General features: G+C 45.8%; 1 protein-coding gene and 1 long non-coding RNA gene across 2 annotated transcripts in view; both read right to left on the reverse strand.

Annotated features, from left to right (window-relative positions):
- Positions 1 to 27,447, reverse strand: part of Aff1 (ALF transcription elongation factor 1) — a 162,600-nt gene that overhangs the window by 104,066 nt on the left and 31,087 nt on the right.
- LOC148001199 (uncharacterized) lies at positions 19,147 to 24,925 on the reverse strand. Its single transcript, XR_015637252.1, has 2 exons — positions 19,847 to 24,925; positions 19,147 to 19,579 (listed from the first exon to the last, which is right to left on the reverse strand). It is a non-coding gene; the product is annotated as an uncharacterized LOC148001199 (long non-coding RNA).

The raw sequence follows: 27,447 nt of genomic DNA on the forward strand, positions 1-27,447 counted from the left end.
CTTCCTCCCCCTCCCCCCTCCTCCTATTCTTCCTCCTCCTCCTCCTCTTTCTGACAAAACAGAAAGTGCACAGAAAGCCCTGTTCTGAGCTCAGAAGCACAGCAGCGGCCCTGAGGCTGATCCCGTGTGAAAGTGACTGGAGAGAGAAACCAACCAGAACTAGTTGTTTCTTCGTGGACCATGTCTCCTTGAGATAACAATTCACAGGTTTTCTGACTTGGGCATCCGGCAAGTCTCTCTTCTAGGAAAACAACTTTCAGTGTTTATTGCAAAGATAAGGTTTTACCTTCTAAGCATTTGGGGAAGCTTGCCACAGGTGAGGCAGTCTCCTAAACTGTCGGAGCACCATGACAACAGAGAAAGAGATTCACAGCACCTGCTAGACTTAAAGAGCAATAGGTTCCAAAATCATGCCTGAGGGACTGGAGAGAGGGCTCATCTGCTCTTCCAGAGGACCCAGGTTCAATCTCTCTCTTAGCATCCATGTTGTAGCCCTTAGGTGTCCTTAACTCCAGTTCCAAGGGATCAGAAACCTTCGTCCTCTGTTTGCAGGAATCAGGCACACACGTGGCATACAGGTATACATGCACACAGACCACTCATACACATAAAAATAAGTAAATCAGCATTTAGAAACCCTCCATGAGTAGGTGAGAGATCCTCTTGAGAGTTTGAGAACGATGCTATAAAAATAACTTCCTGGAAGGAGAGACTCACACCAATAATTTTACCCAGCTGCCTTGGAGGCTGACGCGGGAGGATCAAAATCTCAAGACTTTCTTGGACTGTATAGAGATAGTTCATGAAATAAAACAGGACAGGTTGTGGTGGTATAGGCCTTTAACTTCAGCATTCAGGAAGGCAGATCTAATTCCAGTATAGTCAGGGCTACACAAAGAAACCCTGTCTCAAACACCAAACAAACAAACTTAAAGACATACAAAATGATACACATAATTCTATGGAAACACTAAACCATTTTCTAAGGGACGTATGATGTCATTCATTCAAAATCTGCTATAAATGGCATTAGTATTATACTTAGGAGAAAGGCCCATCTGAAGAAAACCAGCATCTCACACCTTTCTTCTGCATGCATAGTCCTGTTTCAACCCTGTACAGATTTATTATAAAATAAAAATCACTAAAAATTTATCGAGATGTGGATGGCAAAAATAGGTTGGACACAGTCACATATACCTTTAACCCAGCACTCAGGAAGCAGAGGCAGGCAGAGCTCCATGTTCCAGACCAGCCAGCATTACATATGAGAATCTATCTAATAAAACATTTTTTTAAATTTATTTTCAGGTTGCGTATGGCTTGGCAGAGCCTTCCTAGCTACACCAGGGCATCGTTTGTCTGACCCTCACGCCGCAAAATAAATAAACAAGTGACTACACTCTCATCTCTCAACAGAGAATTGTTGAGACAATTTAAATATAAAATGACAAGAAAAATACAGCAAATATCTACATGGAAATGGAATAGGATTTGAATTAGACCTTATAAGAGTCCCTGAATGCTAAGTAGTTTGTAATGTAAGTCAGAATACTCCAAAAATCTCACTAATAATCTACTCATACTAGGAGAAGTCCAGGAGACTCTGCCCCAGAGGATGCTGGGAGTAAATTACCGAGAGGCCAGAATGGCACTTGGTACCACGTACTCTACAATCTCCATGTACAGGACCCAAGGTTTAGTTCAGCAATAAAAGTAAACAAAGCCCACTTGAGAGGCTTAGACCATACAAAATCCTTGGAAGCCATACCTTGGTGAGGCTCAGTTTCCCTGATATTTGTCTCGGGAGCACCTAAGATCAAGCCTGCTGAAGTCTAGCTGCAGAAATGACGTACACCTTTAGTTCCAGCACACAGGCAGAGGCAGAGGAAAGTGGGTCACTTTGAGGCCTGGTCTATGTGGCAAGTTCTAAGCCAGCCAAAAACTACGTAGAAGACTATCCCAATTAATAATTGATTCATTAAAAGGTTTAAATGTAGAGTTGCCTTATTATCCAGCAGATGTTCTCTTAATGAGAGAAAGCTACTGTGGGACAACACAGCACAAATCACCCACACAACAGAAGAACAACTTTCCATTTCTACCTTACTCCCACGGAGCCCGGGGTGCTCAAGTTAGCAGAGAGGGCAGGTTTTACAAGGTGAGTGGGTAATCATTGTACCTCCTGAATGCTGGTAAGACCTTTTCATTAGCTTTTTAAATTAATGAGCTTTAAAAGTAACTCTCTCCTGTGCACGTAATGCTAACAACACACAGTAGATGTGATTCAAGCCCACAGCATGTGTGTGTCAGGCAGGATTTCAAGCCGTAGCCCTGCTAGATAGTTCTTAAATAGAATCACCAACTCAACTGAGTTTGTCCGAGATAAGCGATAGTTAAGTCGTCATTCACTGACGCAAGAGGATCGGCAGTTTAATGCCGTACTGGACAGCACAGCCAGTTGGAAGGACCTAGACTATAAGAGACCCTGTCCCAAGAAGCTAGGAGAGAAAGAGAACAACAGAGTGGAGAGATAAGGAGAAAGGTGGGAGGAGATGGGAAGAGAAGAGGAGAGAAGGACCGGGAAATCAGAACCCTGAGGGAAACACTCCACTATTTATTTGATAAACACACAGATAGACTTTCAGATGCATATTTAAAACACTCCAGGGGGGGGGGGGGGTTGGGGATTTAGCTCAGTGGTAGAGCGCTTGCCTAGCAAGCACAAGGCCCTGGGTTCGGTCCCCAGCTCCCCAGCTCCGGAAAAAAAAAAAAAACACTCCAGGGGTTGGGGATTTAGCTCAGTGGTAGAGCGCTTGCCTAGGAAGCGCAAGGCCCTGGGTTCGGTCCCCAGCTCTGAAAAAAAAGAACCAAAAAAAATCGTTAAAACACTCCAAACACTTGCTTTGTAGACGAGAATGGCCTAGAGTTTGCACTAATCTTCCTCTGGTCCTGGCCTATACCACCACACCCCATAGTCAATATTATATATATAATTTTTAAGCAGGTTGCCTTATTCACTCTAGAATAATATATATATATATATATATATATATATATATATATATATATATATATATATATATATATGAGAGAGAGAGAGAGAGAGAGAGAGAGAGAAATTACAATATTACAATGGTCATGTGAGTGTTAGGGATCAGAGCGGCCTGAAAGTCACACAAGAACTGTCACTTCATCTCAGGCTGTTGTTGTTGAAGAGGATGTGGTCAAAAATCACTTTGCCAAAAGAAGTATCCCAGACTCTAGGACAATAAAACCAGATCAGACATAGGAAAGCAGAGAGAGGCAGGTGGTTGGGGTTAAAGACATCCTCCCTGAAGGGCTGAGCTGCAGGCAAGAAACAGCCATTACTCCACACACCTCTCTTTCACCGCAGTTTACAGCATGGGTGAGGGCAAAGTGGGATTTAAGGAAATCTATTTCCAGGTCCAAATGCCCTCTCCTCCCAGCCCCAAGTGCCTTCTTTGTTACAGACACGACTCGCTCCCTCTCATTTCCGCCCGCCACCTCCTGTGGATGGGGAAAAGCAATCCTCTAATCCATCCCAAATTGATCTGAAACGGTGCATTGCCAGGGTTAAGAACAGGGCCACTTCCAAGGGACTGTTCTCTCCAGAGGGTGGGTGGGTCCCAGGCCTGGAGCTCAACAAGTATCCACACGGGGCTCCTCATTCAACACACCGGGTAGCAAGGCCTTCGCCAGCCCTCCCTCCTAACCTAACAGGCACTGGGGAGAACATGAAAGGAGGGCCAGCCAGCCGGCCTCTCAGAATTCCTTTGACAGCAGATGAGATTGCACTGGCTTGGGAAGGAGGACTTGAGACTTTGCAACACTTTTGAAGAGGCACTCGCCCTTTTCAGCTGTTCTCTCTGCTTCACCAATACTCACCTTCCACTCTGTAATCCTACAGCCTTCTAGTTGGCCCCTCCACCAACTCTCTTCACTTCCGCCCTCGAACGAGTTCTTAGCTCAAAGTTTCACTTCCCCATTAAGTCAACAACACACGAGGACACTTTGGCGCTTTTAATACTTATTTGTGGATGTGTTTTCCTTTGTTTTTAGACGGGGCCTATCTATTATGTAGCTCTGGCTAGCCTGGAACTCACTATGTAGCCCAGGCTAGCCTCACAGAGATCCACCAGCTTCAGCCTCCCAAAGTGCTGGGATTGAAGGCGCCCACCGCCATACCCAGCCTACATACAGTTTTTAAGTAAGATCTCCTTTGACCTCAGAGTCTTCCTGCCTCAACTGCAGAGAAAGCAGGCGCATACCACCACCACCACCACCACCACCACCACCACCACCACCACCACCACCCACACACACACACACACACACACACACACACACACACACACAGAAGCTCACCCTTTAGTTCCAGAACTCTGGAAAGACAGGCCATCTTGAGTGTTCAAGGTCAGCCAGGGATACATAGTGAGACCTGTGTCTCTCTAAATACAGTCAAAGTATTTCTATATCTGAAGATTACAAAGGGTATCCCACGATTCCCCAACCCCCCCTCCCCGTTAGCGCCTCTCCTTTGTATCTTCTAGTAGCATTCCTTAAAACTAAGAAATCAACGTTGGGGCAGCCATATGAGCTAAACTCCACATTTTGAGTTCATTTTTTTTCCCCATTAATTTTCTCTTCTGAACCAACCCATATCACATAGGCACTGTACTGGGAGTTCCTCAGTCCTTCCTTTTTCTATGACCTTGACGGTGCAAGGGAGTCTGTCAGCTGCTCTGTCTCTTCTCAGTCTGTCCATCCCTTAAAGAGTGGTAAGGGCTCAGCGCCATGTTTGAAATGTGGTCCTGTAACAGGCCCTTAACACAGCTGACTCCATAATGGAAGGGCCCTTCGGGCTGTAACGCCAGTAGCTCTGGCCAAAAAGAAAACAAAGACCTAATCCATCAGAGCCCATAGTTCTGCGGAAGTACTAATGTTGCGTTTTGGCTTCTGTAGGTCCACTTCTAGCTAGCCAGTCCCGTTAACTTAAGTATGTCAACCCAGGATATAGTCACTGTGCTTTAAAAACCCCATTCTGAGAAAGGCTCGGTGCCACACTGGGATCCTGAACACTCGCTGTGGTTACTCGCTGGCCAGCTAATAAAGACGTCTATTGGCTGTAACCCATGTCTGAGTACATTGTAGATACCGCAATGTATTGTAGATACAATGTAGATACAATGTATTGTAGATTACAATGTATTGTAGATACATTGTAATAACCGCCCGAAATCTTCCTGTAAATCCTCCCAGGATACACCTCAAGAGAGTAAAGACACTGGCGCTGTTAAGCATAGCTACCCGAGTAACAGCAGGTGGAGAGAGAGAAACCTACACAGAGCACTGTGGCAGGTTCGCAACAATAGTAATAGTGATATAAAATTGAAAACATCGACTCTGTAATCTACTCCCTTAGTCAGGGTCCCCGTCCTGGATGTTTAAGCAGAAAGGACTGTAAAGCCAGAGAAATTTGGGGTTGGGGATTTAGCTCAGTGGTAGAGCACTTGCCTAGCAAGCGCAAGGCCCTGGGTTCGATCCCCAGCTCCGAAAAAAAAAAAAAAAAAAAAAGCCAGAGAAATTGCCACACACACCGAAAATGAAATGAAATAAAAATAAAACAAAAGAAAATAAAATAAAAGTCCACAGAGAAGTAGGCGAGACAGAAACAGAAGGAAGAGGTCCAAGTAAGTGACAAGGAGCCAGTGTGAAAGAATTGTCCAAGCCAAGTATGGAATGGTTCACATTTACGGGGGTCACGTGCACTGGATTACAACCGGTTCAGCCTCACCCACTTCTCCTTCTGGGTTATTTGATATTTTCTGGATCACCCTCTTACTCTCCCTGCCCCAGCACCAGAACCAGGCATTTTAGTGAAAATAAAACAGACAGAAACACTTTCCCCTCTTTAAAAGCTATCATCTAGAGGCCGTTGGTGCACACCTTTAATGCCAGCCTTGGGGAGACAGAGGCAAGCAAATCTCTTGAGTTTGAGGCCAACAGGGCTGCACAGTTTAAAAACCGTGTCTGAAAAAGCAAAAACAAATAAACAAAACAGCTATCATCTAGCCCCTCTCTCTCTCTCTCTACTTAGTCGAAACGAAGTCTCTTTCCTCTGTGATGCCAGAGTCCCGTGGTGAAATACTCTCTGAGGATTCACATGACAAGGCTCTAATTTTTGTGGGCAATCCCTCTGGCTTTACCATCCTTTCCCCTCACATACCCAAGATCCAGAATGAGACTCTATAGTCCTCACCAACAGGTGACAGAGTGCACAACTGGAAGAAAGCCTCAAGCTCTCTACAAAGCCATCCTTGGTAACCCCTCCAAACAGGCCCCAGGGCAGGAGAGGACACTTGGGAGTTTACCCAAAAAAACCTGACGCTTAGTGTGACTACACCTGGGCAGCCAAAAGACATGCACAGATCGCCCCACTGTAGCTGTATCTTTGGTTTGCAAAGAACAGTTTCCCCAGAGAGAGGAAACCCACAAGATCTCAACCAAAAGGAGACTAGGAAAGGCCTCCATCACTTCCTGTCTGCAGAGGTTAGAGCTCAAGGGGTGTTCCTCATTAGCAGATCGTGAAGAATTTGAATACCACAAAACTAGACATTACCAGGTCACGTGTTTTTTTTTTCTTAACTGTCACAGTCAGCAGTAAACCCTTAAAGAAGACTTGAGCTCCCTGTGCTTTTGCATAGCAGAAGCAAGACAACCGTGACAAGAGCCAGTGCGAAGGCAGGACACAGGAGACGAAACTACAGACGATACAGATGCAAATGCAGATGTCAAAGAGCCAGAGCCAGCAGAGACACCTGCCATTGCCGGGACAATCCCTAAGGGTATCCAGCTCAACAGGGCCACGGTTGGTCTGAATACTCCCCCAACCCTGCCTTACCACCCTTCATCTTTGTCCCTTACTGTCTCTCTAATTAAAAATCCATCCTTTCCACCAACCCCCAGACACCTCTTAGGACAAGGAAAGCACAGGGTGGGGATGGGGAGGTCTTTGATGGTTAGTGTTTAACTGTCGATTTGACAGAATCTGGAATCATCTGGGAGATGGGCCTCTCTGGGAGCGGCTATTCAGGCTGACCTTGACTCTACTGGGGTGAGAAGACGGCCCACTATGGGCGGCACCATTCCCTGACAATTGCATTTGAGAAACTGCATTCGAGAAAGGGCGCTGCTATTTGTTTCCTGATCATGGATGTGGTGTGACCAGCTACTTCAGGTTCCTGCTGCCTTAGATTTCCACACCATGAGGGACTGCACCCTTGAACCTTGAGCCAGAAGGAGCCCTTTCTCCCTTAAAATGTTTTTAATTAGAGTACCAACGGGATCACTGCAACAGAAACCAAACCGGAGCTGACCTGTAGGTTTTGTTTGTTTATGCATTAGTTCATAGGGTGCTTAGGACTGAATCCCACACCTCAGTACAGCAGGTGAAGGCTGCACCACTGAGCCATAGCCCTACCCTCGGATCCTCCCTCTCCCTTTCCTTTTCCTTTGTTGTATTTCGACAAGTATTTCCTCTGCCCACAGATATACTTCACTTGGGTCCTTTCCCTTCTTCTACGGATGCAGACTCCACTACCATCGCACAAACTCCATCACACTTAGCTCTTCTCAGAAGCCAGCCGGCAGTCTCACCCTCCACACACCCCTACCTACCGCATGCCCCAGCCCACGCACACATCAATTCACGATAAGGAGAAAGAAAGTCTGTTCCCTGGGGTGGAGAGACAAATACTCCAGGGAGTGGATAACAGGCAGAACTCAGCCATGACTGCAGATAATTCGAGGTCCTGCTCCCCGTGGGAGTTTCAGGTAAGGCCCCCAGAATGACTTCCACAAGGCTTAAATCACCCAAGGATTCTGACTGATACAGGAGCTAGTGAGGACTGGAGAACGCTTCCCAATATGTAACAGGAACCAGGGACACCACCACCGCCTGCCCATGGAGAGCTGTGAAGAATTGCTTTGCAGGTGCTAGGAACAAACCTGGGTTCTTTGCAAGAGGAAGTGTGTGCTCTTAGCCAATACACCATCATTCCCTAGGTTTCACATCCCCATTCTGATGGCACGTGTTTCCCCACCATCCGTGCGTCACGGTTCACAGCTGGCTGCAGGTGAGAATCCCAGGTCAGCCTTCCACTTGGCAGCCACACCCAGGTCAATAACTGTCTGAGGGTGGGAGCTATGAGTCAGTATTTTCTTTTTTGTTAAATGTCCTCAGGACTTTTAAAATGTCCTACCTTTAGAATCTCCATTCTGGGAGATGTGGCCACTGAAAAGAAGCCACCACTCCCTTACCATCCCCTTAACACTGGCTTCTGGTTTTTCAGGTAGTCTAAGGCTCCCCCTCAAGTCTACTAGATGAAAGCATGCATTTTCACACAATTCCCAGGAAGCTCTAGCATCCATTGCAATCTGAGAAGTGCCATGCCATAACACATGGGACATTCTGTGAACTCTCAAAAGTAAGCGACTACCAGGCACTCAGGAGGCTGAGGCAGGGGAATTGAGAGTTGAAGATTAGCTTGGGCTATAGCAGGATACCCTGTCTCAGAGAGACAGAGACAAAAGGCAGAGAGAAACACAGAGACAGACACACACACACACACACACACACACACAGAGAGAGAGAGAGAGAGAGAGAGAGAGAGAGAGAGAGAGAGAGAGAGAGAGAGAAACACCAAAGTAATTATTCCAGTCAGTCTAAGACAGCCATCTCTTTTTTAGTTTTTTTCCTAGCTCCAAACTACTAGAAATTTTTCTTGAAGACACAGGAAAACAATAAGGGGGTGAGGGTGAGGTGGGGGTAGAGGTGAGGGTGGGGGTGGGGTGAGGGTGGGGAGGGGGTGAGGGTGAGGTGGGGGTAGAGGTGAGGGTGGGGGTGGGGTGAGGGTGGGGTGGGAGTGGGGGTGAGGGAGGGGTGTTAAGAATTGAAAGGTAGGGAATATTTCCAAGTCTCTGGGGGATGTTTGGCCTCAGAGGAAGGGGCGTACATACAATTCTCAGCGCTTCATTGCTTCTGAACTACGCTAAGATTTGGCATCTCACACGCAAATGGGATTCCATCAACTCCTGGCGTGCTCTGTGATGCCCAGTCAGTCCTAAGTGTGCTGGGTTTATTTTATAGTAAATGTTTGAAACCAAGCAATTCAGACCCTAATTTGGGGATGTGAATTTGACTGTGTCCAAAGCCAAGGTCCTCTTCCAAGGTCAGGAGAGTTTCCTTTGTCTATCTCTACTTTTTATCTGAATCATAAATATAGCAAGACCAAAACCAAATAAAATAAATAAAATAAAAACCAACGTTTATTAAACCCCTATTATTTTTAAAGCCTTATGCAACACTATAGAAAAATTTTTATTGTAAATCTTGGGCTAGAAATGGACAAGGAGGGGGATTATCTTTCACGTAAGCACTTATTACCTCAAAGAATCTCCATTTTCTAAAGAGGGTGGAGCAGTCTCGTGTAGCCCAGGCTGGCCTCCAACTCTGTGTACCAAGGAAGACTTGAATTGCTTTTGCTTCCCAAGTACTGGGAAGACTTCATGGAGCTAAATAATTTAGCTAAGGCTAGCTAAGTCACGAATGTCTTAGAAACAGAATGATTATAAAGAATAGAAGATTAACTAAAGATTTTCAAGATCAGTTGGTTCTGGTAAAGGTGCTCTTGCAGAGAACCTGTAATGGCTGTTCCTGAGTCTCAGCTTGACTCTAGGTAGAATAAGCTACAATCCAGAGATGAAGGGCACCTGTAAGCCAGATCCTGAGGCGCAGAGGCCATGAAAAGCTTAGGCCCAGGCAAGGTAACACACACCTCTAATCCCAGGAGTCTAAGGCAAGGAGATCGGAGTTCAAGGTTAGCCTGAGACAAAGCCAAGTCCCAGATCCAGGGGTACACACCTTTAATCTGGGCCACACCTTCTGCTGGAGACCTACATTCATAAAGACATCAGAAGAAGGAAGACTCTGCTTGCCCACACATCTGTTGGAACCTATTTCTTCAGGATTCCAGCTTATACCGGATGCCAACTGAAACAGCTATCGTGGGACTGAACTACTAGATTCCTGGACTTCCCATCCGAAGCTGCCCATCACTGGATTAGTTATATTACAGACCTTAAGTCACAATGACAAATTCCCTTAATATACAGAGACTACTCATAGGTTCTGTGACTCCAGAGAACCCTGACCAATACAGGACCTGAGTTCCACTTCCATAATGGCTCATAACTTCCTTATTCTGACCTCTTTGGGCACCCCTACATACACGAACACACACACACACACACACACACACACACACAAAGTTTAATAACATCTTTTAAAAACAGTCTAGAGGTTTTTTTGTTGTTGTTGTTGTTTTGTTTTTGTTCTTTTTTTCGGAGCTGGGGACCAGTCTAGAGTTTATTGAACTAATTAAATCATTATTAAATAATAACAACAATAATTATTCCAAAGCTTGTGTTAAAAGATCTATTTAAGGAAATACCAGGGCTTGGGTGGGAGGCTTAGTCGTATAGGGGATTTTCGGCATGTCTGAATTACTTCCCCAGCACACAAAAAAGAAAGGGGAAAAGAGAGGAAGCTTCTCATAATGGAAGTCCCTTGCTAGTCCATCTAGAATTTGGTCAAGGTGAAACTCAGAACTGAAAACTACTCCCTGTTGATAACAAGCTTGTTAATGCCCCCACAAGGAAAGGACACCTCAAAGCTAGGGCAAAGCTTCATGCTAGACAATGCTTACTTTTTGGGGCTCTCACCTCCTACCACAAGCCTTCACCCCCCCCCCCCCCCAGTGTGTGGCCACCCGTGCAGTACACAGATAAGGAAAGGAAGCCTGGTGAGGTGGCCAGCTTTCTCACAGTCATCATCTGGTAAAGGGCCTGACTGAGATAAGGTCCTGACAGCAGTGAACAGCCTCAGAACCAGGATGCTCCACAGCCTCTTGGGAAGCTGCTGTTAGACCAGCTCAATAGATCAAGGTCACAACCCTAGTTAGATCTGGGAGCCTATGCAGTAGAAGACAGATTGTGACCTCACTCTACGCTGTAGCATCCATGATCGTGCACACTCACAGGTTCACACATACACAAAGAGACAGACAGACAGAAAGACAGACACCACAGACAGACAGATGGATGGACGGACAGACGGACACACACACACACACACACACACACACACACGGTACCTAAAAAGTTACACAAAAAATATTAAAGCTACTGTTAGCAGAGCACAGTGATGCATTCATAAATTCAAGTACTAGGGAAATGAAAGGCTGGAGATCTGGGAGTTCAAGGTTACCCTGCCGTATCTGAGACCAGCCTAGGCTATATGAAACTGAAAAAAATGGACACACACACACACAAAGAGAAAAATAGACAGAAACAGATGCATGTGCGCCTACACACATACACACACAGGAACAGCCATTACATTGAGGAAATAGTTCCAGAACTTTCCAGAAGTTTCCTGCCATCCAGCTCTGTTTTGGAACACTACACCAAAGTGAAGTTACTTTCGAGTTGGTTTGGTCTAGAAATATTTGGGTTTAAAAGAAGTTCAGTGCCTAGAATCAAGAATGCCTACTAATTTCCGATGACTAAAGCTAAGGTTGTGAAAGCTATTTAATATACTATTAAATACTATCAGGTGTCATCCATGAGCAGCAGCGTCGGACACTGAAGAAAAGGAATCTTTTGCCAAGCATGTCTTGGGTAACATGTTAGAGCTGTCATGAAAATTTACCAGAAAAACAAAAAACAAAAAACAAAAAACAAAAAACCTTAGGACTTAAGTCTTGTGGGCTAGCAGGGAGAAACTGTCCAATACTATTTACTATGTTTCAGGGAGTATGGTGACCAAAAGTCACATTACAGATATAGGTAAGTGAATAGGCCACCAGCAGTTCTTAACCTGTGTGCCACAACCCCTTTGAGTTAAATGACACTTTTACAAAAGTCACCCAAGACCATCAGAAAACAGAAATTACAATTCATGACAATAGCAAAGTTGCAGTTAAGAAGTAGCAACTAACATAATAGGGTCATCACAACCCAAGGAACTGTAGGGAGGAGTTGCAACATTGGGAAGGTTTAGAACCCCTGGGCTCTGACAATTTCAATAGCACCCCACACCTGCCTGTTAACAATTGACAGCTGCAGAGAGCCAGGGATACAGTATCATTTCCAACAGCTGTACCCAAGAGATCACAGGGAAGCCAGGTGGGCTTGTGAAACAGCTGTAACCCCAGCACTTGCGCAGTAGAAGTCGCTTAAAGAATCAGCTACATCAGGAGTTGTAGCCTAGGATATGTGGGTCCCTGTCTCCAACCAACAATATAAAAGGAAAAACAAAACAAAACCAAAGCAAAAGGAACAATGGAAACCTTTCCTTTCTATAACTCCATGCCTTTATTCTTTATTCTGGGAGTTTGAGCAAGTTTCTAGAGAAGTTTTGGACAATCTCACCCTGCTAACCCATAAAACTTAAACCCTAATTTTTTTTCTGGTAAACTTTCCTGACAGCCGTAACATGTTACCCAAGACATGCTTGGCAAGAGATTCCTTCTCTTCGGTGTCTGACGCTGCTGCTTGTGGATGACACCTGCTAATGGGCAATCTGAATCTGCTCTTGAGGGACCTAGGGAGTTCAAGAGGTCCAGTTGTTGTGTGCAACCTTCCAGAGATGACTTCCCTCAGCCCTGACTTTCCTTGTCTCAAACAGCTTACTCATGAATGATCTTTTGTTTACGTTCCCCTGCCTTACACAAGCTGCACAGCCTTCAGGAGGAGCTAAGTTGGTACCTACTGAAGAACCAGGGCTTCCTTCCACACACAGACCTGAGGCAATGTCAGCTCCAAACCCTAGACTGTCAAGTTCAGGGCCAACTCTCGACTCAAGGTCCTATTTCAGAGCCAGTAGATGCTAGGGACAGAACAGTGTCTCTACCCTACAAACACACAGCCTAATGGGAGCCTGTCTACAAGCAGTGTGGGAGCCTGCACAATGTCAGAAGAGTCCAGGGAGAAAAGCAAGAGGGATTGCCAATTAGATAACTGGAGGAACAGGGCAGAATGAACCAACGGGCACTGAGCCCTCTTCCTGATTTTATACGAGGGAATTCTGGGAGTATGATTTTTTCAGTTTCAAGTAGGTAAAGGTAGAGACTTTTAAAATAATGTAAGCAAAGTGCTACCACCTCATCCAAAAATACTTTAATGTTGAGCAGTTAAATTATAAACTATTATTTGGAGGGGCTGGAGAGATGGCTCAGAGCTGGCTGCTTATCCGGAAGTCCTGAGTTCAATTCCCACCAACCACATGGTGAATCACAACCATCTGCAATGGGATTCGATGCCTTTTTCCGGTGTGTCTGAAGACAGCAACAGTGTGTTCATAGACATTTAATAAATAAATAAATAAATAAATAAATAAATAAATAAATCTTTTTTAAAAACCTATTTCTTGGGGCTGGGGATTTAGCTCAGTGGTAGAGCGCTTACCTAGGAAGCGCAAGGCCCTGGGTTCGGTCCCCAGCTCCGAAAAAAAAAGAACCAAAAAAAAAAACAAAAAAACAAAAAACAAAACCTATTTCTTAATGAGTCACAGTACAAACTGTCCAGTTAGTTTTCGAATGTAGTTGTTGTGTTCAGGGTCTTTTTAAAATGGGGTTAAACAGTTCCCAAGCTTCCTTATAATCCATATTCTCTCCTTTTTTAAAAAGATTTATTTACTATATATCTTCAGACACACCAGAAAAAGGCATCTCATTACAGGTGGTTGTGAGTCACCCTGTGGTTGCTGGGATTTGAACTCAGTACCTCTGCAAGAGCAGTGTGTGTTCTTAACCACTGAGCCATCATCTCCCCAGCCCCCATATCCTCTTATTACCAGAGTTTTTTTGAGGGGTGGGACATTTATTCAGCATTTATCATGAGTGACTTACCCCCATCAGTCGACATATCAGCACAGAACAATGCATTTATCTGTCTGAAGATGCCAAGAAACGGGACCAAGACCAGAAGCGATTTCACTGCTGCTGAGCTAGGAAGTGTACCTGTGCTCCCACCCCTGCACAGACAGCACCTCCTCCTCCAGTCTTCGCAACAATATATGTTGTCAAACTCCGGGTGAGTGCCAGTCTAGTGGATCAGTGAGATTTCTATACCATGTCTTACTCCTGGACTTTTCCATATTAAATTGACACTTCGATAACTCTTGACAAGTAGCTGGGCGCGGCTGTGCACCCCTTTAATTCCAGCACTTGGGAAGCCGAGGCAGACAGGTCTTTGAATTTGAGGTCAGCCTGGTCTACAGCCCTAACTGTTGAGCTTAGGACAGCTAGGGCTAGTAGAGAAACCCTATCTGGAAAAACCAAAAATAAAACAACAACAACTCCAACAGGCAGAATATTTTAGAACTTTCCAAATGGAAATTCCACAAAGAACTATTGCCTATCTCCCTAATGAACCTGGGTAGTTTGGAGACGCTTCTGCTGGCCACGCACTTCATGCTTATCAGCCCGTCTAATCCAGGCATATTTACTGAGGGCTTTGGTGTACCAGGACTTGCCAGTGGGCAGAGCAGTGTAGGATCCCAGAGTGGAAGAGTTCAGCAGTCCCTGAACAGAATTGAGAGGGCCTGATGCAAACCTGCTGGGAGAACAATCCTCTCGGCTAAGGGAGGGCAAGTTTTCTGGGTTTTACAACTCATCTGGGCAAAACCTTACAGCCAAACAGAATGAGCTGGCCTTTTCCAGTTAAACGGGGTGGGTAGGGACATTTGAAGGTGCCAGGGAGTTATAGAGAAAAACAAACAAACCCCAGAGGTAAATTTGCCAGAAGATTCAAAGCAGCTGTGAGAGAGAACCATGTAAGTAGGCACTTCTGACTAAACCGTGATGCCCATCGCTATGAAGTAAGTCCCAGAAAACTCATGAAAATACTTTGGGCACATCCCTCCCTACACCTCACAGAAATGGAGCTGTAACCACTCAGGATTAAAATCCACCAGACAAGCTTAAGTGTGCTCATCAGCCCTGCCCCCTGAGCAGGCAGGCTCTGCCACGATATAAAAAGGAAACCTGAGAAATGAGAAGTGGTGGGAAGAAAACACAAAACTCCAAGATTCTTTGATCAAAGTAATTACGCGTCCAAACAAAACTCCGATACAAGGAAACCACTTCAGTGCGCTTCCCAACACCCCTATCAGCAACCACTTACAGCCTCCAGCACACCCATAATTAGACTATCAGAGTCAACACAACCCAGGGCAGAGTGCGGGCTTGACTCATCGGCAGTATCCCCCACAACGCCATGCGCGGTAGGCACCCAATAAATACTTGCTGCATGAAAGAGCCAGAACGCCTCCCATAGCAACAGGCCCAGACTTCTCCCTCAGAAGGACCTTTCTCCTGAATTATAAGTTAGGGCAACTCCCTGGCAAACCTTTCAAATAAATTCAACAAGCATTTATCAAGTGCCCAGAATGTGCCAGAGCAGGGCTTTCTTTTGGCACTGGGATGTGAAGATGAGTAACACAGTCAGTCCGTAACACCCCAAGGGGCTCGGTCTTGAACAAGAAGCACACGCCATAAAATACAGTGGGAAAACGCATGGCGTTGCAAGGGCTGTGGGAACTCAAGTGAGGGAACCGGTAATTATGCAGGAGGCAAAAAGGAACGGGTGAGGCCATGCGCTCTCGGTCCCTCTGAAGCGCAAAGGCTCCTTCATGTCTACCACAGCAGGCAGTCCGTGCGGGTGGCTCAGGTTCAATTCACTGCGATTGCGAGGACAAGTGCCCTCAACTACTGCACTTCTTGGGAAGTCGCTGCGTGCTAGACGACGTTCCAACAACGTCAGATCAGTGCTCTGACGACCCCGGTGCTTATCACTGTCCCAGGGTTGCAGATAAGAATCACGAAGCTTGGATAGGCTGGGAAAACAAAACAACCCTAATCTGGTTCACCCATTAGGCAAGAGCGCGCCGCAGGCTATGACACCAGCCAGCGGAGGATTTATTTGGTTCTGGTTTCTGCACTGACTAACACACTGAACTCTCAGGTTCTGGGAAAACAATTCTAAGGCCATGCTTCTGTGTGACACCAAACCCTTTCCTCTTACGGAACAGCTAAAGAAGCCACTTTTTTTTTTTTTTTTTTTTTTTGCCACTGTGGCCTTCCTCGTCACACAGCACTGAGCCCCACCCTGCAGGCCGGATTCTTCTCCCTCCTCATTCCTCCAGGGCTCCTAACTCACCCTGTGATAATTACCTCTATGCTTTCCTCGTGTCACCTCTTCATCTAAACCTGACTTTTCTATCCTCCCAACTTGTTCGTTCTGATTGGTTTTGTCCACCAGAGCTAGGAACAAGCCCACCTGAGCTGAGTAAAGTCAACTGCAAAGTGTTGGTGTCTGTCTGTCCCACAAAGCAGGAGGTCATGTTTCTGTTTTATATTCATTTTATTTTTAGCACCTAGCCCTAGATCATAGGTTTCCTCATACCTATCCCCCTAAGGAACCTGGGTAGTTTGGGGTTCTTCTTTAGGGGCCCTGGGGACAGGAGAGACAGCCTAAGAGCCGGCTGCTCCTGCAGGAGTCTAGTTCAATTCCCAGCACCCACGTGGTAACTTACAACCACCAGAACTCCAGTTCTGGAGGATTCGACGCCCCCTCTTTTGGCCTTCTGTGAGCACTAAGCAGCATATGATACACATACATACATACACACAAACATACATACATATGCAATACACACACATACATACACACAAACATACATACACACACATACATACACACATACACACATACATACATATGCACATACACATACATACATGTAGGCAAAACACTCACAACATATAAAATAAAAATTTTAAGTTTAAAAAGAAAAAAGCATTTCAAGGTAAGACCGAGTGAAGCAATATTTGTTTCATTTCGTTTTAGTTTTTTTCTTTTTTTTTTTTAACTTTTTTTTAAATTTTGATTTATTTATTTTACATGCATGAGTACACTGTTGCTTTCTTCAGTCAAACACACCAGACTTGGGCATCAGATCCCATTACCATTGGTTGTGAGCCACCATGTGGGTGCTGGGAATTGAACTCAGGACCTCTGGAAGAGCAGTCAGTGCTCTTAACCACTGAGCCATCTCTCCAGCCCTCGTTTTAGTTTTTTACCCTAATCCTAACCCTAGCAAGGTTTCTGTGTGTCCTGAAACTTGCTTAGTAGACCAGGCTGGCTTTGAACTCAGAGATTTGCCTGTCTTTGCCTCTGAGTGCTAGCTTTAAAGGTGTGTGCCACTACTGCCCAGCTCCATAAAGCTGTTTACTGAAAAGATAGTTTTATTGTTGCCGAGACAATGCCTCAGCTTGTGGTTCTGGTACAAACAGGAACGCAACCTGAGACAGCATCTCAGTAAGTGGCTCTAGAGAGTATAAACTTAATATAAAGACTAATAGTCAGACATGGGATGCAAGCATTTAATCCCAGAGCTAGGGAGGCAGCAGGTAGATATAAGTTCAAGGCCAGCTTGGGCTGCACAGAAAAATCCTGCCTTGAAAAAAAAAAATCAAACTCTCAAAGAGCTCCATCCTCTGGTCTCTGGTCTCTGGCTCTCTGGGACAAAAGACATGCAAAACCACACCTCGCCTGATTTTCAGTATTTCTAAGGACTTTTTTTCCTTTTCTTCTTTTGGTAAAGAGCTCCTAGGATGGTTTCTGAGGTACACGAGATAGAAAGACAGGCCGATAAGATAAAACCCTGAGTCACAAGGATGGAAAGAATCCTTACAGTACCAGGTTACAAGGGAGTTAAGACAAAGTTTTGTCTGTAGACAATGTCCAGAATCTTGTTTAAGATTTTTAAGATAGTTAGAGGCTTGGGTTGAGGCATAAGGTTAAGCTCAAAGGCAATTCATACAGATTTCATTGCTACTTAACACTCTTATTTGAAGCATCTTTTTAAAAAAAAAGTCTCTATTCAATGAGACAGTTTAACTGTTAGGTATAGCAGAATCCAACTGTACTAAGAGAATTCTGGGTGAGGCTTCCTTCCCATGTGCCCAGGGGTTGGTTGCCAGGAGTTTGAAGGATAGCCTGGGCTAAACAGAGAGAGCATCATTTGGCCGCTTGTTTTTATGACAGGTATTGTATAGCCAGAGTGCCTTCCAGTCCGGACTACAGCACAGATTGGCCTTGAACTTCCACTTCTCTTGCCTCAGCCTCTTCCCTGGGCCCCCAGGCTGCACAGGAGATTTCCCTGCACTGAGTCACACCTCAGCGATCATCCTGACCCTCCGCAGTCAGGTTTTATCTTTTATCAACGTCTCCAGGCATTGATGAAGAAAGCTTTAACTCTCTAAAACGGAGGACTCCCAAGAAGACTTCAAGCCAGTGTGTGTTCCTTAGATGTTCCTATTCTCACTATAAGTCCATCTCCATCCAGACGTAAGCAAGGAGTACATTTTCTCCCTGGCTCTGTACTTGTAAAGTTTTCAACAGTAGCGCTATCTGCACACACTGTCTCACTGCAATAAACAGTACAGGGACTTAAGGCTGGGGGTGGGGGGGAATAGAGATGGAAGGAGGAAGCCAAGGTGAAACAGCACGAACTACCAGGCTGCTCTGCAGGTCATTTCTACAGTCCACCACCTGGAAGCCACACTTTCCAAACCCCTCCCAGTGGAGCCAGAGCAGCCAGGTGTGATGGGCACTGGACCTGACCTAACCGGTCTCCCACCTCCAGCTTCACCAGGGCTAATCCACTGCACCGAGAGCCTGCCAAGTTAACTCTTTTTTTTTTTTTTTTTTTTTTTTTTTTTTTTTTTTTCGGAGCTGGGGACCGAACCCAGGGCCTTCCTAGGCAAGCACTCTACCACTGAGCTAAATCCCCAACCCCTGCCAAGTTAACTCTTGAGGACTCACTACCTTCCCATCTACAAACCTTCCTACAAGACCTGTAACCAAGGTCAAGAGCCTTAGACTCTGACCCCTCCCACACCTCCCAGAGCAGGTGCTGTTATCTCTTTGTTTTCTCCCACATTCCTTCATTTTTTAAACTTTCTTTTCTCTACAGACTGGCCCTGCTCTAGCTAGCCAATGACCAGGAGATATAATCTTTTTTTTTTTTTTTGGTTCTTTTTTTTCGGAGCTGGGGACCGAACCCAGGGCCTTGCGCTTCCTAGGTAAGAGCTCTACCACTGAGCTAAATCCCCAGCCCCAGGAGATATAATCTTAAATTTAAATTTGCAAGTCAGGCACGGGGAGAAACACCTGTAAACACCAGCCTCAGCCACTCAGCGAATCCAAGGCCAGCCGCCCCGTTAGCGAGTTGAAATGTCTAGCGACTGCTTTAAAAAGAAACAGTACTTATGGGTGTGGTGCACACTTTTAATCCAGTGTTAGGGAGGGAAGGGCAGGTAGGTCTCTGAGTTGCGAAGTCTACCAGGGCTACGTACGTACTGAGACTCGATTTCAAAACAAAGAAATAGTGTTTGTTTTTGAATTGCCCAGGCTAGCCTCAGATTTACTACATACTCAAGTAGGTCTTGAGCTTTTGATCATCCAGCCTCTAACTCCAGAGTGCTGGAATTACAAGGGGAGACACCACACCCAGTTTGTAGGCAGTGCTAGGGATTGAACCCAGGGCTTCAGCCCCAAACAGTACATCTTAATAAAATACATTCTATTAACGTTTTACTTAAACCAATCAGTCACAAGCCTGTCTTTACACTTGCCTGCAGTTAGTTCCAGAAGGAAGATATTACTGTACTTTCTCCCAGAAATCTACATGAACTTATCTTGCTTCTCCCTGGCCACAGTATGGGCCACTGGTTACCTTTCTGTTACCAGCTTAGCCAGAGTAGTTGCAACTATGTCTCCAGCCTTCTCCTGCAGCTGAACCCACTACCTTTCCCTGATCTGAGAGACATTCAGAATGTAACAGATTATTCCTGCAATAGAAGACTATGTTCCAGACTCCTCATCCGGATCATCCATCTGCTCCTCTCCCCTAGGCAAGAACTCAGTCCAGGTGAATACAGAGCTTTTCTCCAAGCTGGAAAGATGGCTCAGTGGTTAAGAGCACTGACTGCTCCTCCAGAGGTCCTGACTTCAATTCCCAGCAACCACATGGGGGCTCACAACCATCTGTAACAGGATCTGGTACCCTCTTCTGATGTGTCTGAAGACAGTGACAGTGTACTCACATACATAAAATAAATCTTTAAAAACAAAAACAAAAACTATTTCTCACACTAGGTTTACATACACTCAGTGTTCTGGAGAGAGGGGGAAGCTCCTCTTCCCGTTCTGGTCCAAGAAAGGTCTTCCCTCAGCTCACCTTAAAGACTATCCATGAAGTTAACGAATTCATCCCTTTTGTAAAGGTCAAAAGATTCTTGTAAGCCTCCGATCTACCTCTCATGGGTCAACTGGACCAGATAAGTACCCCTGTCAATCAATAGGCCGAGTTCCCCATCTGTTGCCTATTCCAGAGGGTGGGATTCCTCCCCACCCCATTTCCCTAAGTTTGGGACTCCCCTCCCCAAAACATCAAGACCATGGGCCTAAGGGTTACAAATGTATACTCAAGAAAATGGTCCTGAGTCTGTTTAACTTCATTTTCTTCCTCCAGGGCAGCTCCAGAGAAGCAGCCCAGAGGTGCTCTGGTCTACCCTCCCAGACACTAATACTGGGCCTGTACTTCCCTAGCTGCAGATGGTTCCAGAGACCCTAGATAGCAATGAAACAGCCAACTGTCTTCCAGGATTTAACACACATCCCAATTTCCTTAGGTTTCCCAAAGACAGTCGTTACCCCAAAGTCAGTAGGAAACAGTTAAAGAAGACAACTCCAGTCCACCAATCACCCCTCTGTAGTTCTTTGTTTTTTAATAACTTACTTTATGTATCCAAGTGGTAAACCTGCATGTTAGGTGTGCTGTGTGCAGGAAGAGGGCATCGGATCCCACTACAGATGGTTGTGAGCCATCGTATTTGGAGAACTGAACTCCAAATTCTAAACTGCTGAGCCACCTCTCTAATTCCTACTTCCTTGTTTTTAATGAGATAAAAAAAAAAAAGAAAGAAATGTTGGCAATTCCTCTAAACTCTGCCTATTAGTTACCTAGCAACAGCTTGCCCTGCTGCCTGCCAGGAGCTAGGTGTAAAAGAAGACTGCTCTTATCTATGTCTGTCTGTCTGTCTATCTACCTATCTATCCTCTCTCTGTTCCCATGTATTTGTCTGTCTGTCTATCCATCCATTCATCCATCCATTCCCCCCCTTCTGTTTCCACATGTTCCTGGATGGCCTCTTCCTCCCTCTTTCTTGTCCATCTCTGTATTCCTCACCCCCAACCCCTTACTTTTTTCTGCCTCTACCCCTTTCCTAGGTCTCCTTCCCTTCCCTCAAAAAGCTTCCTTTTCTACTAGGCCTGTCCCATGGTGGTGATTCCTTATCAAACCTTGGCCAAGCTGCTTACAAAACAAAACAGTGATTACCGGGAACACAGAGCCAGCCCCAACCCTGGAATGGTTTCCCTTCTCCTACTTCTGTTTTCTCTGAAAGTAAGAGGGAAGTAAGATTCCTGTCCACTACAAGGGGGTTTCCCCATGGCCTACTACAACATAAGACGTGCTCAGACATGTTGCTTCTCTGGAAGAAACCTAGTGACTTTCATGTCCTGTTAAAAAAAAAAAAGCTCTTACAGGCCCTTTCTATGTCCTACCAATCCTGAGCCTGGGGAACCTGATTCCTTCCTCAATGCTCTCTCCAGTCTCACTACCCCTTTGCTGCTTCCTTGCCCACCTGACACTCTACTCAACCTGCAGGGCTTCTGAGAGGTGGCAGCACTTTTGGGAAATGGGACCTAGAGTCAAGAAAGTCCCTTAAAGGGAATATTGGGGCTCAAGTCTCAGTCTGCCTCCCCTTCAGCCCCTCTGTTGGATTTCCAGCCAACATGGGGTGAGCAAGTCTCCTACATGTACATATTGAACCAACTATGACATATTGAACTGTCATAGGGGCCAAGCCACCACAGGGTGGGAGAGCTTCTCCCTTGGGGTTGTATCAGTGACGATGCAGTAACTAAATGACAGTCTCACTTTCTATGGGAAGTAGAAGAATAAACCCTTAGCTTTCGACATTTATTAAATAACATTTGTGAATGTGTGCACACACGTGTATGTGCAGATGTGCATGCAGCACTGGAAGTGGAACCGGTGTAAAAAATATTTTAGCTGAGTAGCGTCATAAATTTTCCTATAAAGCACATCTCTATTCACAACTTAAAAACATAAAACTATTGACTCTAAGCACACAAATGGGAGAGGGGCAATTATATTGGACAACTTGAAGTACTCTACTCCCAAACCCACGACGTGCCCACTAATCTAGCAAGAAATAGTAATTTTGTTTTTCATGAGAGAATTTCTCTGTGTAGCCCTGCCTATCCTCAAACTCATTTTCACAGATTCCCCCTGCCTCTGCCTCCTGAGTGCTGGGATGAAAGAGGTGTGCCATCACACCTGGTGGACGAAAATTATCTCATACCTGGTAAAAATCAGGATCCTTTCATTTTTAATTTGTAGGCTTTCAAACACAGGTCATGGTCTTATATTTACCTATAAGAACCCCAGGAATTTCAGGCCAGCCCGGAACTAGCCTGTGGCTACTACTGCCACCCTAAGAGTACCACCACACCCAGTTTATACAATGCTAGGAATGAAACTCAGGGCTTTGTGCATGCTAGACAGGCACGCTGCCAACCCAGATACATTCCAACCTTATTATTAAGTACACTGTAGCCGTCTGCAGACACACCAGAAGAGGGCATCAGATCCCATTACAGATGGTTGTGAGCCCCCATGTGGTTGCTGGGATTTGAACTCAGAGCCTCTGAAAAGCAGTCAGTGCTCTTAACCATTGAGCCATCTCTCCAGCCCAACCTTATACTTTTTTTAAAGTTAAAAAAAAAAAAACAAAAAAAAAAAACAAAAAAAACCACATATGCATGCCCATTTGCCGGAATGGGTGCAATGTCTACGGTGGCCTGAGACAGTGGCTCCTTTTGGAGATTGTGTTGCAGGCAGTATGAGCTGGTGTGGGACCTGGGACTGAACTCTTGATTCTGAAAGAACATCGAGTGTTCAACTGGTGAGCCATGGTCTCAGAATCCACTGTTCTGCTGAAGGACGGATCTGTCTTCACTGGAGGAAAGGGGGACTTAGGTCAAGGCTTCACCCTTCCATCAAGATGTTAGGTTTCACTCACACCCTGCGGCTGAGTCAAAGATGCTGCAAACTATGAAAGAATCAAAGCAGGGAGCCGTGGAGAGATGGGTTCAACATCAGACCCAGCACCACACACCCCATCTCCTCCTCCCTCCCAAATGGCTCACCTCTCCTTTTCTTCACAATTCAGGAAGCAATGACAAGACTACATGTGGCTTTAGCCACCGTAGCATCCGTCTTTGTCTTGCTCAGCTCTGTTTTCTCCTTAGGGAAATGGACCCACCTAACTGGCACCGACACCTATGTGGACTCAAGAGCTGGACCCAGAGGGAGTCCTCAGCCCCGTGGTATGCAGGCTCTCTAGTGACTGACATCCACCCCAGAGCTGCCGTCCTGATTTACAAGGCCGTTGCTCCCCCTCTTCTGTCCCAGGCAGTGATTCCAGAACAGGATGTTGCTCATAAATCTCTCCCTGTAGCTTACCTACCACCCACTGGCCAGCTTGTTTTAACAAAAGTAGTTAATTCCCATCCCCCTTAGTATAAAGCCCTTTGAAAGGTCACCAAAGTTCTGTTCCTGAGATCCTTGCCCATCATAGGCACTAAACGTAAGGAAAATGTCATATCTCAGCATGCATGACTACAAAAATTCTACAATGTACTATGAAGGGATGTCAATTTATATCTCGAAACATTCTAAATCCAGGCATTAAAAAAAAGAGAGGGAGGAGGGCTGGAGAGATGGTTCAGTGGTTAAGAGCACTGGTTGCTCTTCCAGAGGTCCTGATTTCAATTCCCAGCATCCACATGGTGGCTCACAACCATCTGTAATGAGATCCGATGCCCTCTTCTGGCCTTCAATCATATATGCAGGCAGAATGTGGTATACATAATGAATAAATAAATCTTTAAAAACTTAAAAAAAAAAAAAAAGAGAGGGAGGAATTGAGCAGAGGACACCTGTAATCTGAGCACTTGGAAGGAGGAAGCAAAAAAAATAGGAATTAAAGGTTATCTTTGGAAAAGTTTGGGACCAGCCTGGGCTACATGAGACCCTTCTATAAATGAGTAGACAAACACAAAGAAATTAACAAGAAGGGGGTGAGGGGGCTGGAGAGATGGCTCAGAGGTTAAAAGCACTGCCTGCTCTTCCAGAGGTTCTGAGTTCAATTCCCAGCAACCACATGGCGGCTCACAACCACCTATAATGGGATCCGATGCCTTTTCCTGGTGTTTCCTGACAGCAGAGTCAATTTTCCTTCATTTTAATTGTGTACCAAACCTAGGTAGACTGCTAGCCCTCAAAGCTGTGGTTTGCAACCTTCCTAATGCTGCAACCCTTTAATACCTCATGTGGTGGCCTCCAACCATAAAAATATTTCATTACTACTTCATAAATTTGATTTTGCAATTATGAACTGTAAGGTAAATATTTGGCACTCAGGACATCTGACAGGCAACTACTATGAAAGAATCGGGACCCACCCACAGGTTGAAAACCCTCTCACTGCCTTAGAGACACAGAGTTGATGTCCTTAACTGTCTTTGTTCCTTGTGGTGAGAGCCCTCTGGACTGAGCCAGATCCCAGACCCTGCACTTTAGCTAAATCTCTGGAGCCTTCTTGTTACTAAGTTGCCACTGAATTGTTACTCTTTTCTCTTTCGAGCATTCCCACCTTCTCACTGAGATCCATTTTCTACAGAATAATATGTATCTTGAGCACTGACCTGCAATGAACTCCAGACAGGCATATTAGGTGCTCCTGGAGACCAGAGGCATTGGATCTTCCGAGCACTGGTTCTCTTCAGGACTTGCACATGCTCTCAATCACTGAGTCATCTCTCCAGCCCTCCACATCAATTCTATACCTAGTCACTTCTACCTCCAAGAAGCCTACACTGATGGTTGGCCACATATGCAATGAGGTGTCGTCCTATATATTCCTAAAAGCCCCACGATTTCCTAGTAGTGATTACAGATAAAGGAACAGAGGGGCAAAGCAGGGATGAAAGACACAGCACGTGCCAAGGCATGGGAAGTCTATAGATGCGCTTGTGGGACTTGTGTCGCTAGGCAACAGGGTTGGTAGAAGGTAAGTCCTGACAAACAGGAGGTGAGGTCCAGGGACCCTAGGACCTCAAAGAGAATCATGGGAGTGAGATGGCTCAGAACTCCCCTAGTCTAATGATGCCCTCCTAACAAGGAGAAGGGTGGGTGGAGAGAGCAGGGAGTCAGCGCTAACCTACTTACAGAGATACCAAAGGATTGCAGGACAAGAGGGCAGCCTAGCTCAGGCTCACAAGGAAGTGCAGACTGGGCACCACCACTGCGGGTGGTAAAGCCACTTTGAAAGTAGATACAGGGGCTGGCATGGCGGTGCGAAGTCGGCAATCCCAGCACTTAGGAGATGAGGCGAGTGAGATCAGGAGTTCAAACCCAGCCTCTACTACATATAGGGTTGGGGGCCAGGCTAGGCTATTAGATCTTGAGTTTTAAAAGAAATTGCCTGGGGCTGGGGATTTAGCTCAGTGGTAGAGCGCTTGCCTAGGAAGCACAAGGCCCTGGGTTCGGTCCCCAGCTCCGAAAAAAAGACCAAAAAAAAAAAAAAAAATTGCCTTTAAAAAATTGTACAGAAAGAAGCAATTCAGAGAGTCGGCAAAGTTCATTGTTTGTTGTTTCAGATAGAGTCTCGCTGGTGAACTGTTGGATAAAGCTGCGAAGACATCTGCAGGATCTAATCAGACTGCAAAGTCGGATACATAAGCCGAGATGCGGCTACACCCAGGAGGAAGAGCAAGATTTGACCACACAAGTTGAGGCTGGGCACGGTGGTGTACAACTTTAATTCCAGCACTGGGGAGGCAGATGTAGGTGCAGGCCTGGTGTATAGTGAGTTACAGAGCAGCTAAAGAAACTCTGTCTCAAAATAATGTCAATTACTACCACCATCACCACCACCTCCTCCTCCTCCACCACCACCACCATCATCACCACCACACTATCACCAACATCATTATCATCATCAACACCACCACCACCACCTCCACCATCATCACCATCACCACCACCACCACCTCTTCCTCCTCTTCCTCCACCACTACCACCACCACCATCAACATCACCATCATCATCACCATCACCACCATCACCACCATCACCACGACCACCACCATCATCAACAGCAGCACCTCCATCATCATCACCACCACCATCGCCACCAACACCACCACTACCACGATCACCACCTTCATCATCACCACCATCACCACCTCCTCCTCCACCATCATCATCATCATTTAAAGGCATGTACCATCAATACAACTAGCATCTGCAGGGTTTGGTTTGGTTTAAGACAAGGCCTCACTATGTAGCTCTGGTTGTCCTGGAACTTACTATGCAGACCGGCTGGCTTCAGTCTGTGGGGATTCGCGCGCGCACACACACACACACACACACACACACACACACACACACACACACACACACCTATTTTTACTGTACGAAAATAAAGGAACAGCTTAGAGGTGATCATTCTGCCAGCTTTGCACATCTCAAAGGAGGAATTCCAAGACAAGATTTCTCTGTGTAGCCCTGGCCCTACCGGAACTCACTGTAGAGCGGGCTAGCACCACTGCAGCCCAGTGAAGGAAATTGCTGAAATGTATTTTTTGCTCTGTTCTGCGCTCTCGCCTCTGAAACACTACTTCCCACTTGGAAGTCGGTACTCCATTCTTAACGTAAGGAGATGTCCTATCTCAGGCGTCAAGAGGCCACTGGAGGAAAATAAGTCTCTGCCGGATGTTGACGGTCTAAAAGAGGAGCAGCTGCAAAGTGTAACCGTTGAGAGAGTGATCTGCGAGGCCACCACCTGACACCTGTGTGGGGCTGCAGGGACTGCAATCACTCTAGGAACACCAGCGCCTCCTCCCTTGTATTTTATACTAACAAATCTTTCTCCTGACATATGGCTCCTTAGTCGCCGGAGTTTCCTCCTAGGTAATCAACTTTGTGCTTTCACCGGGAAAGGTGCTTCTGACTGTGGTTGCACTGCTGAACCCAATCCCTTAGGTGCAACCTGCTGTCTAATTTAACAGTTTCAGAAGAGACAGCTGGCTCCAGAAAGATCCAGCACAGATCTCCGAGGCAAGCCAGGGTGCACAGTG

This window comes from Rattus norvegicus, chromosome 14, assembly GCF_021556685.1.
Source record: "Rattus norvegicus strain SHRSP/BbbUtx chromosome 14, alternate assembly SHRSP_T2T, whole genome shotgun sequence".
Taxonomy (NCBI): domain Eukaryota; kingdom Metazoa; phylum Chordata; class Mammalia; order Rodentia; family Muridae; genus Rattus; species Rattus norvegicus.